Source organism: Papaver somniferum, chromosome 4 (assembly GCF_003573695.1).
Source record: "Papaver somniferum cultivar HN1 chromosome 4, ASM357369v1, whole genome shotgun sequence".
Taxonomy (NCBI): Eukaryota; Viridiplantae; Streptophyta; class Magnoliopsida; order Ranunculales; family Papaveraceae; genus Papaver; species Papaver somniferum.
In genome coordinates, this window is record NC_039361.1 from 66606278 (window position 1) to 66617725 (window position 11448).

Consider the following 11448-nt stretch of genomic DNA (forward strand, 5'->3'; position numbering starts at 1 on the left):
TCTATTGCTCCTATTGGCAACTCCATTGGAACTCCTAAAATTGTCCGTCCTTGTACTTTCAAACATATGTAGGAAAATGCTTGCAAAAGACAAATATGTGATTCCCTTGATGGTTCTTGTGATCCTACCACCTTGAGTCTTCTTACCAAATTCACAAGGGTGTTGTAAGATCCATTCCAAGGTAAAATATGTGAATGAACAATGACGAGTAATTGCCACTAAGTTTCCTGAAATCAAGGAAGATATGGATATTATTCAAGCCTCTTGGATGGTTTTCGATGATGAAGACGATGATTAAATTCTTTTTCTCTCGTTGGTTTTTATTTTTTCTAGGAAACTTCTTATGAGAATTTATTCTTGTGTTTTAAAAAGGATTACCAGGGTTTGAAATAGCCTATATTGTGATTACACATTGCTATTGCCAACAATTTTCATCTTGCAATGTTTTTAGATTTATTTATATAAATTCTTAAGGTTATTTGGAAGATGTTTTTGCAGTATTAATCTTTATTGGTTTTATATATTGCATAAATTATTATGGGATATGTGTGTTTGCGTCCGTGAACTATGATTGTCCGATATATGTCAAAAGTTAAGCCTATTATGTCATTATGCAAATATTGATGGAAGATAGGATAAACTTTTGATTACAAAGATTAAGTCTATGATGTCATTATGCAAATATTGATGAAAAATAGAATGAATCTTTGAATATTATGCAGTATTGATCTTTCCCTGATCCACTTCTATGTGAAAGTACTGTATGGTTCCTTAAGTTCTCTTATGTTGAGCATTTCGATTAAATTAATCATGCGTTCTCTTGTGGTTAATTTAATTGAGTTTTCTGGATACAAATTCATGTTTCATGTAATTTGTTAATGTCCAAATAAATCCTTCTTTTCTTGTGAAAGTAAGGTCGCTCTTGTTGTTCCTTTCAGGAATGACATTTTATGGGGGTGAGTTCTTAATTTAACTTGTGCTTGATTGCCAAATCTTTGTGGGGAGTGCGGTTGTTGAATATTGTAGGAGTTTTCTAGTTTTTTTTTAAATCCTTGATGAATACACTAAGTTTCGACTATGTGAAATCATCGAAACAAAGTTGATATGTTCTCTTTAAGTCATGAAGTATCTCTATGAGAATTTCATTATGATCCTACTAGTTTTCGTACCTTTGCCAATTTATATTGACGAAAAGGGGGAGAATTAATGTGTAGTTAACACTACAAATACGTATGGCTTACGGATCATTATGTAAGGGGGAATGGTTTTCATTGTGAGATGAAGTATTGACTCAGGGGGAGTGATACATATCACCGTAGTATTATAATCAAAGTTGTGATACAATTGGACTTTGATGTTGTGTAAAAATACTATGACATTGTATAACAATAATTGAGAACAATGGTTTTCTTATTGTTATGGCTACGGATCTTCAACAAATATGATATTGAGTTGAGCACGGTCAGAATCACTGGAGTACTTGGAAGTGACGAAGATTTCGAGTAATGTTGAAGAACCAAGGAAGTCAAGCATTTGGATGAGAATCTATAAGGTTTATTCATTTTGTAATCCATATGTATTGATAGTTTTGTCACTAAAATTGAAAAAGGAGTAGATTGTTAGAGCACTGCTCGGTCGAGCTCGCAAGCGTTGATATCTCAAGCGTGTTTGTCAAGTTTAGTTGCCAAAACTATAAGTCTTGATTTCTAGTCTACTTATATCTATGTCTCGGATTAGGATAGAATGTGTAGTTGAGCTTTAGAATTCACGGCGTTCATCGATTGAAGAGGAAGAACTACTAATGGGAGCTTGTGGAACTTCATCAACAAAAGGTATGTGGAGACTTGAACTCATCTATCACTCAGAAGTCCATCTCTATTCTATCTCCTATTGAGACAAAAGTCGTATATTTATATAGACAATATTTTATACACATTTGATATTTCGAGCTGAGTTTAACTCGCTTACATATTTATCGAAATATGTGTTGGTAAGCTTTCGCTTTAACTAAGTTCATCTTTATTCTTGACGAAAGTCAAAAGATGATCATGTGAAAATTGCCTGGTAACATTTTACATGATTTGTGTGAGACAATCATTTGATGTAGACTTGGAATGTTTAGTATTGATCTATTGATCACTTGAAAATTGCTTTGAAACTAATAGTTTGTGTGAGACAGCTATTCCCGTCTTCCAAGAATGTTTCAATGATTTACATGGAGTTTAGAACGATTAACCATTGATTGGATATAGCACAGTATGCGTACTTTTATGCTAACTGTTGCAAGTTATACAAAGTTCGGGAACCATAGTATGCATACCCGTATGCGTACTGGTTTGATAGTTGAAGTCCGAGAACTTAGTATGCATACCCGTATGTGTGCCGGATAAAAAGTTCAAGTCCGGGAATTCAACTGAGTTCGGTCACGAACGACAGTATGCGTACGCGTTCGCGTACTGACGAACCCAGACCAAGTATGGAACTCTAAGTATGCGTACCTGTTTGCATACTTGAGTGGGTTAAGTTATAAAATCGGTTTTTTTTTGAACAAATACATTTATATATTAAAGAGTGCAATCTTTTGCAAACCGTGGATATAATGTTCATGAATTGATTCGAATGAACCAAAATTGATTTTGCTTCAATTGTCTCTTGTATACTTCATTGAGAATATCAAAAATTTAACAACTCTAGAACTAGTTTCATTTGAGTCATTTGAACTAGTTGTGATTAAGATGAACAAGGTTGATATGAAAGTGTTCATATGGCTAACTTCGGTTAACTATTGTTGAGCCAACAATGTGCACACTTTTAGGTACGATTACTCATACCTAAATGAAGTTACATTTCATTTGTGTATAACAAGCTAAGTTCGATCCAACGGTTGAAACATAATATCTTGACTCTAATCAGGTTTTCATCTAACAGGAAATATTTAATGCTTTGTTACCAAGATAACATTGATTGCAAACCCTGATTTGAAGACTATATAAGGGAGAACTCTAGCAACTGGGAAACCTAATTCCCACACCTCCTTTGTGATACTAGTTGCGGATAAAGTCGATTCTCCTTTAACATAGGTTTTCCATAAAACCATTATAGGTTAACGACTTAAAGACTTCATTGGGATTCTGAAGCCAGACCCGTGTTATGATCTTACTTTGTTTTATCGAATTGAGTATTATCTTCTCTAAGATTTTCTCGAGATTTGATCTCCGATAGGTAAGATAAAAAGTAGGCACAAACATCTTCATCTCATGCGTTTAAGATTATTGTGAGGTGATTGATATTACCAAGCTGTCCTTCGGGAATATAAGTCCGGTGTATCAATTGGTTCATGTTCACCTTGATTTATCAAAAGACGGAACAAAAACTCGTAGGTATTTCTGTGGGAGACAAATTTATCTATTCAATAAATTTTTCTGTGCGAGACAATTTTTTTTATCAAGTCTTCTACTTTGGGTCGTAGCAACTCTTAGTTGTGGGTGAGATCAGCTAAGGGAATCAAGTGTGAAGAATCCTGCGTGGTTCAAGAGGCGTAAGGAATGCGACTGTAACTTAATCAGTGTTAGATAGGTTAGGTATCAACTACATTCCAGTCCGAAATTAACTTGTAGTGGGCTAGAGTCTGTAGCGGCTTAATACAGTGTGGTGTTCAAATTTGGACTAGGTCCCTGGGTTTTTCTGCATTTGCGGTTTCCTCGTTAACAAAATTTCTGGTGTCTCTGTTATTTCTTTTCCGCATTATATTTTTATATAATTGAAATATCTCAGGTTGTGGGTAGTTAATCAATTAGATAATCCAACATTTGGTTGTTGATATTAATTGATTGACGCTTGGATATTGGTCTTTGGTACCATCCAAGTTATTTCTCATATTAACCGACTCACAGATTTCTATATGTTCGGTTGCAGATTTATTTTAGAAATTGAGATATAAATCTTGCATGTATTTTCCTTGATTGAGTCTGACTATCTAGTTGATTCTCTTGGAAATATATTGGAGTTAGTCCATACAGATTGTCTAAACGAAATATTAGGTGTGGTTGTGTTGATGGTGGTTTTTAGCTTAGGGTTAAAATCGTAAAACCGCACAACTGACATGACGTCACTATGACCATTAGCACATCTATTGTATCGATCAGCATGCCTACGTAAGAATTACCAGGGTACTCTTTTTTTTATGTGTCATGTTCCACGCCAGAACCCTTAACATTGACCGACATCATCTATGTCAAACCCTAATTCTCATGCTACCGCGCCAAGGCATGCCAACCATGCCAGCCGCACCACTGTGCCAATGGAAAACCATGTCAGCCACATCTCCGTGCCAAGGCATGCCAACCATACCAGCCGCACCACTGTGCCAATGGCAAATCATGCAAGCCACGTCTACCGCGCCAAGGCATGCCAACCATGCTAACCGCACCATACGCCAATGGCATGCCAAACCCTTGGTCCCACCATGACAAGACAACCGCACCTTGCCTTGGCCCCACCATGCCAATCCTTCCGTACCAAACCCTTGGCCCCACTATGCCAAGTCATCCGCGCCATCGGCCTTGGCCCCACCATGCCGGCCTTCCCTATGCGGATACCAAAACGAAGGCGCGCGACGATCAACAGCCACCCTTCCGTCCTAGATGCAAATATTAGCCGTCCAAGGTCGCCAAACAATGCATGGTAACCTTTGGCCCAAAACCCTAGTTTTGGCCACGCCAAGGCATGCCATGCCACATGTGCCAATGGCATGCCAACCACCTTGCCGCGCCATACCATGCCGTTCCCTATACGGCTACCAAAACGAAGGCCTGCAACAATCAACGACCACTTTTTCATTTAAGATGCAGATCTTAGCCGTCCAAGGTTACCAGCTAACACATGGAAACCTTTGGTCCTAGTTTGGTCGCGCCTAAACAAAGCCAAAACCCTAACTTTTGGCTGCACCTAAACTGGGGCATATTAAAGCCATAGTGATCATACTTTCATGCCACTGGCTACCAAACGAAAGGTTGCAATAATCAACGGCTACCTTTCTCTTAACATGCAAAATCTCGACCGTTGAAGGTCACCACCGAGCCGGCAAGTCTCCCAAGCTCAACTTGCCAGACAACAACAACATGCTACATGTTTTCCACGAAAACACTCGAGACATCAACACATGACACAAACTGGGGGATGCTCATTGGGTATTGGTTTGGCGGTTTACAGCGTGCGGCGTACACTACGCTCATTATAAGAAAGTGTCATAAGGATGAGGCGGTTAGTAAATACAGGGAGTAATGGTGAAACGCTTTCTTTTATGGAACATCAATTCCAAGCGTTATCGGTTACCACCTCCTCCTATTTACTCACCCGTTTTCCATTTCTTAATGAGACCAGAGTACGTTTAACTTAGACTTGTATAAATAGGCATTACCTATTTCCACCGAACAACAAGTTGTGGTCAGGAGCATACAACACTCAGAAAATGTTTGCTAGCTTTCCCATCTATTAGCTTCCCACTTTATGATACAAGTCACAAAACAACTACTCTTCCAGAATCAACTATTCTGGTCTCAACACTCTCTTCGCTTCCCTCCCCAAAACCAACCCTTCTCCTCCTCTTTGTGACCGAAGCAAGTCTGTAACGGCCATTTCTTGGTTTAGGACGGATTTGTACAGATTGATCTTTCAAATCTAAAGTACTCCCTTGCAGTACATTGTTTAGGGTTTAGACTCGTTTCTCACCCACACACCCGATATTACCGAAATCAGCAGAATCCGTTTTCACCCTCAAATAATTGGCGACCATAGTGGGAGATCAATCTCTCGGTTCCAATAACAATTTCAGAACACGTTTCTCTAACTCAGAAGATGGTCGGTTTTAGAGCTGAATCCGTGTCCTCAAGTTTCACTCAGGCGAACGACAATGTTTCCTCCCCCAACGCAACGCCCAACAACGCAATCGATGAAGGAATTCCAAGGCTGACTGACTTGGTGCGGATTCAGGAGATCCATACCAAGAACATGGGTCTAATGAAAGATACGATTAACATCATACTGGATTTCCTCATCAACTTAACGGCATAATCGAACGATTCACTTGCCCCAGAAACTCCAGGACTGGGGACTAACATCCCAATCGATCACTCCCAAGTCAACAGCTTCACTACTAACCAGAAACCAGTAGGCCAGGAAGCGGCCTCGCTGGTGGAGAATCTATGTGAACTCTTACATCTTTCAAAAGATCAACCGATGGAGACGTTCACCGCCATCAATCGAATAACTTTAAACGCGTCCTTGATTCCTTCACACTTGCAAAAGTCAAGAACACCAGAGATTTCCATCAACAATATCACGTTTACCGACGACGACATGATGGCAGAGGAAGGACATAACCGGGACCTACACGTCACAGCCCGTATCAAGGATATGGAATTCAAAAGGGCTCTCATCGACACGGGAGCATCTTCCAACGTTGTTATCCTAAGGACGCTCAGAACGGCCAGGGTACGGCGTAACGAAGTCGTACGACAGTCCACTACAATGACCGATTTCGAAGGCAACCAAACCAGCACGTATGGGTACGTCAACCTGAATTTATCAGTAGGACCCGTCCAGTCAAAAGTAAGGTTCGAGGTAATCGAAAAGGAGCCAGATTACCACATGATACTGGGAAGACCATGGCTCCACGACAACAGAATCATTCCTTCGACGTATCACCAGTGCTTGAAAACCATGTTAAACGGAGAAGTCGTTCGCATCGCCGCATCATTATCTCCATATGCGCCGATCTGTGGCATGGAGATTTTTGAGCCAAAAAAGGTCCCGCAGGCCACGACCAACAAGGCTCACCACACTCCACTGCCAAAGTGGACGTCCATTGAAGAAAGCGATGGTCCTGCACCGCTTCACGGAGAAACCCGGTCTCACATCACCCATTCGAAAGAGAGACACGCCAGCCTCCACCCTCCAAACCGGAGTGCGACTTGCACCCATACCAAGCGAGGACGGGATTTTATCATGAGTCATGATGAAAAATTGAAAACCGTATATCAGCGCCGCTGTTAGCAATTAACAGGAGAGACTACCGCACAGTCTCTCCGCCCAATGAAACGCAAACGTAATAACGAGCCGCAAGAAGAAGTACCTGATGCACCACGACAGCTACAAGACGGGACCAACTCTACCATGGAAGAACTTGAGTTTGTTAATGTCGGGAGTGAAGAATCTCCGCGACCCATCTCGATCAGCTCGACTCTGTGCGCGGATGAACGTGTAAAGCTGGTAAACCTTCTTAAGGAATATCAAGACGTATTCGCATGGACATACGAGGAAATGCCTGGCTTGGACGAGAAGCTAGTCACTCATTATTTACACGTGATACCCGGGTCCAAACCGGTCAAGCAAACCCCGATATAATTCCGGCACGATGTGGAAGAACAGATTAAGGTAGAGATTCAAAAGCTATTAGCGGCTGGTTTCATCAAACCGATTCACCACCCCACTTGGTTGGACAACGTAGTTCTGGTAAAAAAGAAGAATTGACAGATCGGGTGCTGTGTCGATTTTAGGGATTTGAACAAATGTTTCCCTAAAGATGACTTTTCGCTCCCCAACATTGACATGCTAGTAGACGCCACCAGTGGACATGGCATGTTCTCTTTCATGGATGGATACAGCGGCTACAACCAAATGAAGATGTACGAACACGATGCAAGTAAAACGGCTTTCGAACTCCTCTTGGAAACTTTTACTACACTATGATGCCCTTCGGTTTGAAAAACACTGGCGCCACATACCAACGCGCCATGAACACCATTTTTCACTATATGATGCATAAGCAAGTCGAAGATTATGTAGATGACATAGTGGTTAAGTCAAAAACTCGGGCAGCCCATGCAGGAATTCTGCGGCAGGTATTCGAAAGATGTCGCGAGTACAAACTGAAAATGAATATATTGAAGTGTGCTTTTGGTGTCTCTTCGGGCAAGTTCCTAGGTTTCCAGGTGACTGCCGATGGAATTAAAGTTGACCTAGTTAAAACACAAGCCATCCTCACGATGCCACCACCGCGAACCGTGAAAGAACTCCAGAGTTTCATGGGTAAAATAAATTGCATTCGCCGCTTCATACCAGGATTGGCTCAACTTGTTGCTTCGTTTACCCCCTTACTGAAGAAAGGAGCAAGCTTCGTCTGGACCACACTACAGGAAGCGTTCCGGAAGATTCAGCAAACATTATCTTCCCCAGCCATCATGAAATCTCTCATACAAGGAAGACCGATACACCTCTACACTGCCTTTAGTGACACTGCTGTCGTATCTCTCCTCGACCAAGAAGATGACGAAGGGATTGAGCATCCCATCTACTACTTCAGTTGGACTTTAAGAGATGCCGAACTCAGATATCCCAAAGCAGAAAAGGCGTGCTTAGATTTGATCCACTCCATCCAGAAATTCAGGCATTACCTGTTTTCCAATAAAGTGGTGCTTATATCTAAGTCCGATCATGTGAAGTTCCTCCTCTCAAAACCGGCCCTAATAGGAAGACCGGCAAAATGGCTCCTCCAAATGTCAGAGTTCGACATAACATGCGCTTGCCCGAGAGCCATCAAAGGGAAAGAAGTTGTGGATTTGCTGGCGGCGTTTCCGGGAGAGAATACCATGACGCTACACGAGGACCTCCCTTGAGACTTTCCAGAAATCTCTTTCATCCAAGAAGAAACGTGGCTACTATTCTTCGACGGCTCCGCTACTCCTAACAACGGTACTGGAGGAGCAGGTGTGGTTCTAGTATCCCCGGACGGTGAAGTATTTTCGCACTCCTTCAAGCTAGACTTCCCCTGCACTAACAATTCAGTAGAATATGAAGCCTTTCTCATCGGACTGTCCTTGGCTAAACGAGATGGATCCACACGTCTAGAAGTAAGAGGGGATTCTAAATTACTTTTCAACCAAGTGAATGGAGTATACGCACTGAAGGAAGTAACCTTGGACCCATACAGAGCCGAGGCACAAAAACTGCTAAACTACTTCGCCGACGCGACCATAACGCATATTGGGCGCAGCGGCAACCAACACGATGATTTCCTAGCCACGCTAGCATCAAAACTGCAATTTGAAGGTTTTGAGGAAACCCTGACAGTGAAGAGACGACCCGTGGATTCAACATGGATTTCACAACCCGAATAGGACGAAGCTGGCGACTGGAGAACACTAATTATCCAAGAGCTTAACAGCTCGCTTTTCCAGGGAAAGGTCAGTCTCAAAACCTTACAAAATTTATTCATGATCCGTGGGGTGCTATATCATCGAAATCCAGACGGTTCATTGTCAAGATGTCTTGGAGAGGGAGAAGCACAACAACAACTCAACCGCGTCCACGATGAAATCTGCGGGCAAACATTAGTGGTAACACTCTATCGCCGTTTGCAACGCCTTGGCTACTACTGGCCAGAAATGGAGGCCCAATCTCGGTTACTTCAAATAACCTGTTCCAACAGTCAAGCGCCACCACATCAATTAGAAGTTTTCAATATCGATCACGCTGGGGACTGGCAGGAGCCATATATCAGTTACCTTCGCGACACCATACTCCCTACCAATAGGAAGGATGCAGCCAAAATAAAACAAAGGTCCGAGAGATTTGTATTCTACGAAGGAATCTTATATCGTAAAAGATTTGGAGGAAGTTTGCTACGATGTTTGAACGAAGCAGAAATCCCAATCATGCTGAAAGAGATGCACGAAGGCGAACACCAAGAAAAACGGAAATTATTTCTTCAGATACACGAGAAATACTACTGGCAAACTATGGAGGATGATGCAACTGTTTTCGTCCAGATATGCAAAAAATGCCAAATTCACGGAAACCTTATCCATATACCGTCGACTCCCCTGCATTCGATAAGCGGTCTGTGTCCCTTTCATAGCTGGGGACTCGATATCATTGGAAAGATCAATCCGCCGTCCTCAAAGCATCATGAGTACATAATAACAGCAACCGAATATTTCACCAAATGGGTCGAAGCCATACCTTTACGAGGGACGAATGGAACCATAATCGCGACATTCATTAAGGAGTACATTATCTGCCGATTTGGCGTGCCTAAACATATCATCACTGACAACGACACTCCTTTCGCAAACAAGCAAGTACGGGAGTTACTCGAATAATATGGAATTAAGCAAGTCTTCTCCACCGTGTACTACCCCCAAGAGTACGGACAAGCTGAAAGCACCAACAAAACTCTGATCTGAATCCTCAGTCGGACAGTGCATGATAATCCTCGGACATGGCATGAGCAATTGCCAATAGCGCTCTGGATGTACTGGACATCACCAAGAAGTTACACCGGGGCCTCTCCCTATTCCCTTGTTTACGGCGCAGACGTCATCCTCCCAGCAGAAGTTAAAATCTCATCGGCTAGGATTGCCGAAGCAAGCGGATTTCGAAGGAATGAAGTTGAAGCATTGAGTGCTAGAGTCGCAGAATTGGACACTGTAGATTCCAGAAGATCCAAGGTGGAAGAACACGCACAATCATACAGAAATAGGGTTTCCAGAGCATATAAAAAAACCGTGAAGCCTCGGGTTTTTCAAGTGGGAGATTTGGTACTGAAGACTGCCAAACACATTCAGCAAGACGCATCCGCACCAAAATTCTCCGCAAAGTAGGAAGGGACTTATATAGTCACGAAAGCGTACAACAGTGGGTACTACAAGGTCATTAAAGAAGACGGAGGAAAACTGGAAGCAGTCATCAACGGAAAGTGGCTTAAGGCATACTACGCCTGACCACCACCTCGCGCCCCGCCGTATCACAAACACGGATAGCCAGGCATATTTCCACTTTTCTTCCACATCTCAAATATCAAGTTTCTTTTCCTTTGTTTGATTGAAGTAAATCAATAAAATTCTCTTATTCTTTCAAAAAAAAAAAGAGAGCAAAAACATGCTTAAAACCCAGAAAGAAACCAAACATCTCACAACCACATAACTCAGAAAAGCCCATCCAACAGATTGTAATCCCTCGAAAGCATCATCTTTAACCGGCTTTGATACCTTTCATTCCTACCCTTCAAGTTACAGATTGACTCTTCCACCTTCTGTGACTCCATGGCCAGAGATTTCTCCTCTTCCAGACATAGCTTTCATACCAGGGACCACGCCAGAAAGAATACCGGCTCTGTCGACTTTCACAATATCAAGACGATGTCGCAACCAACTAAAGTTGAACTTCAGATATTCACGGGTAGACACCATGTTCTCCCACTTTTGAATAGTTGGTTCCGTGACAGCACGGATAGACATACTCTCCATTTCGGCGACTATCGGAAAGAGACAATTCACTATGGAAACTAAAGAGGACGAACAATATTGCACCACGCTCCTGGTGGCGATGTGGCCATATATCCTCCATATCTTTGTGTAAAGAGTCACGAATTCTTCCCACACCAGAACC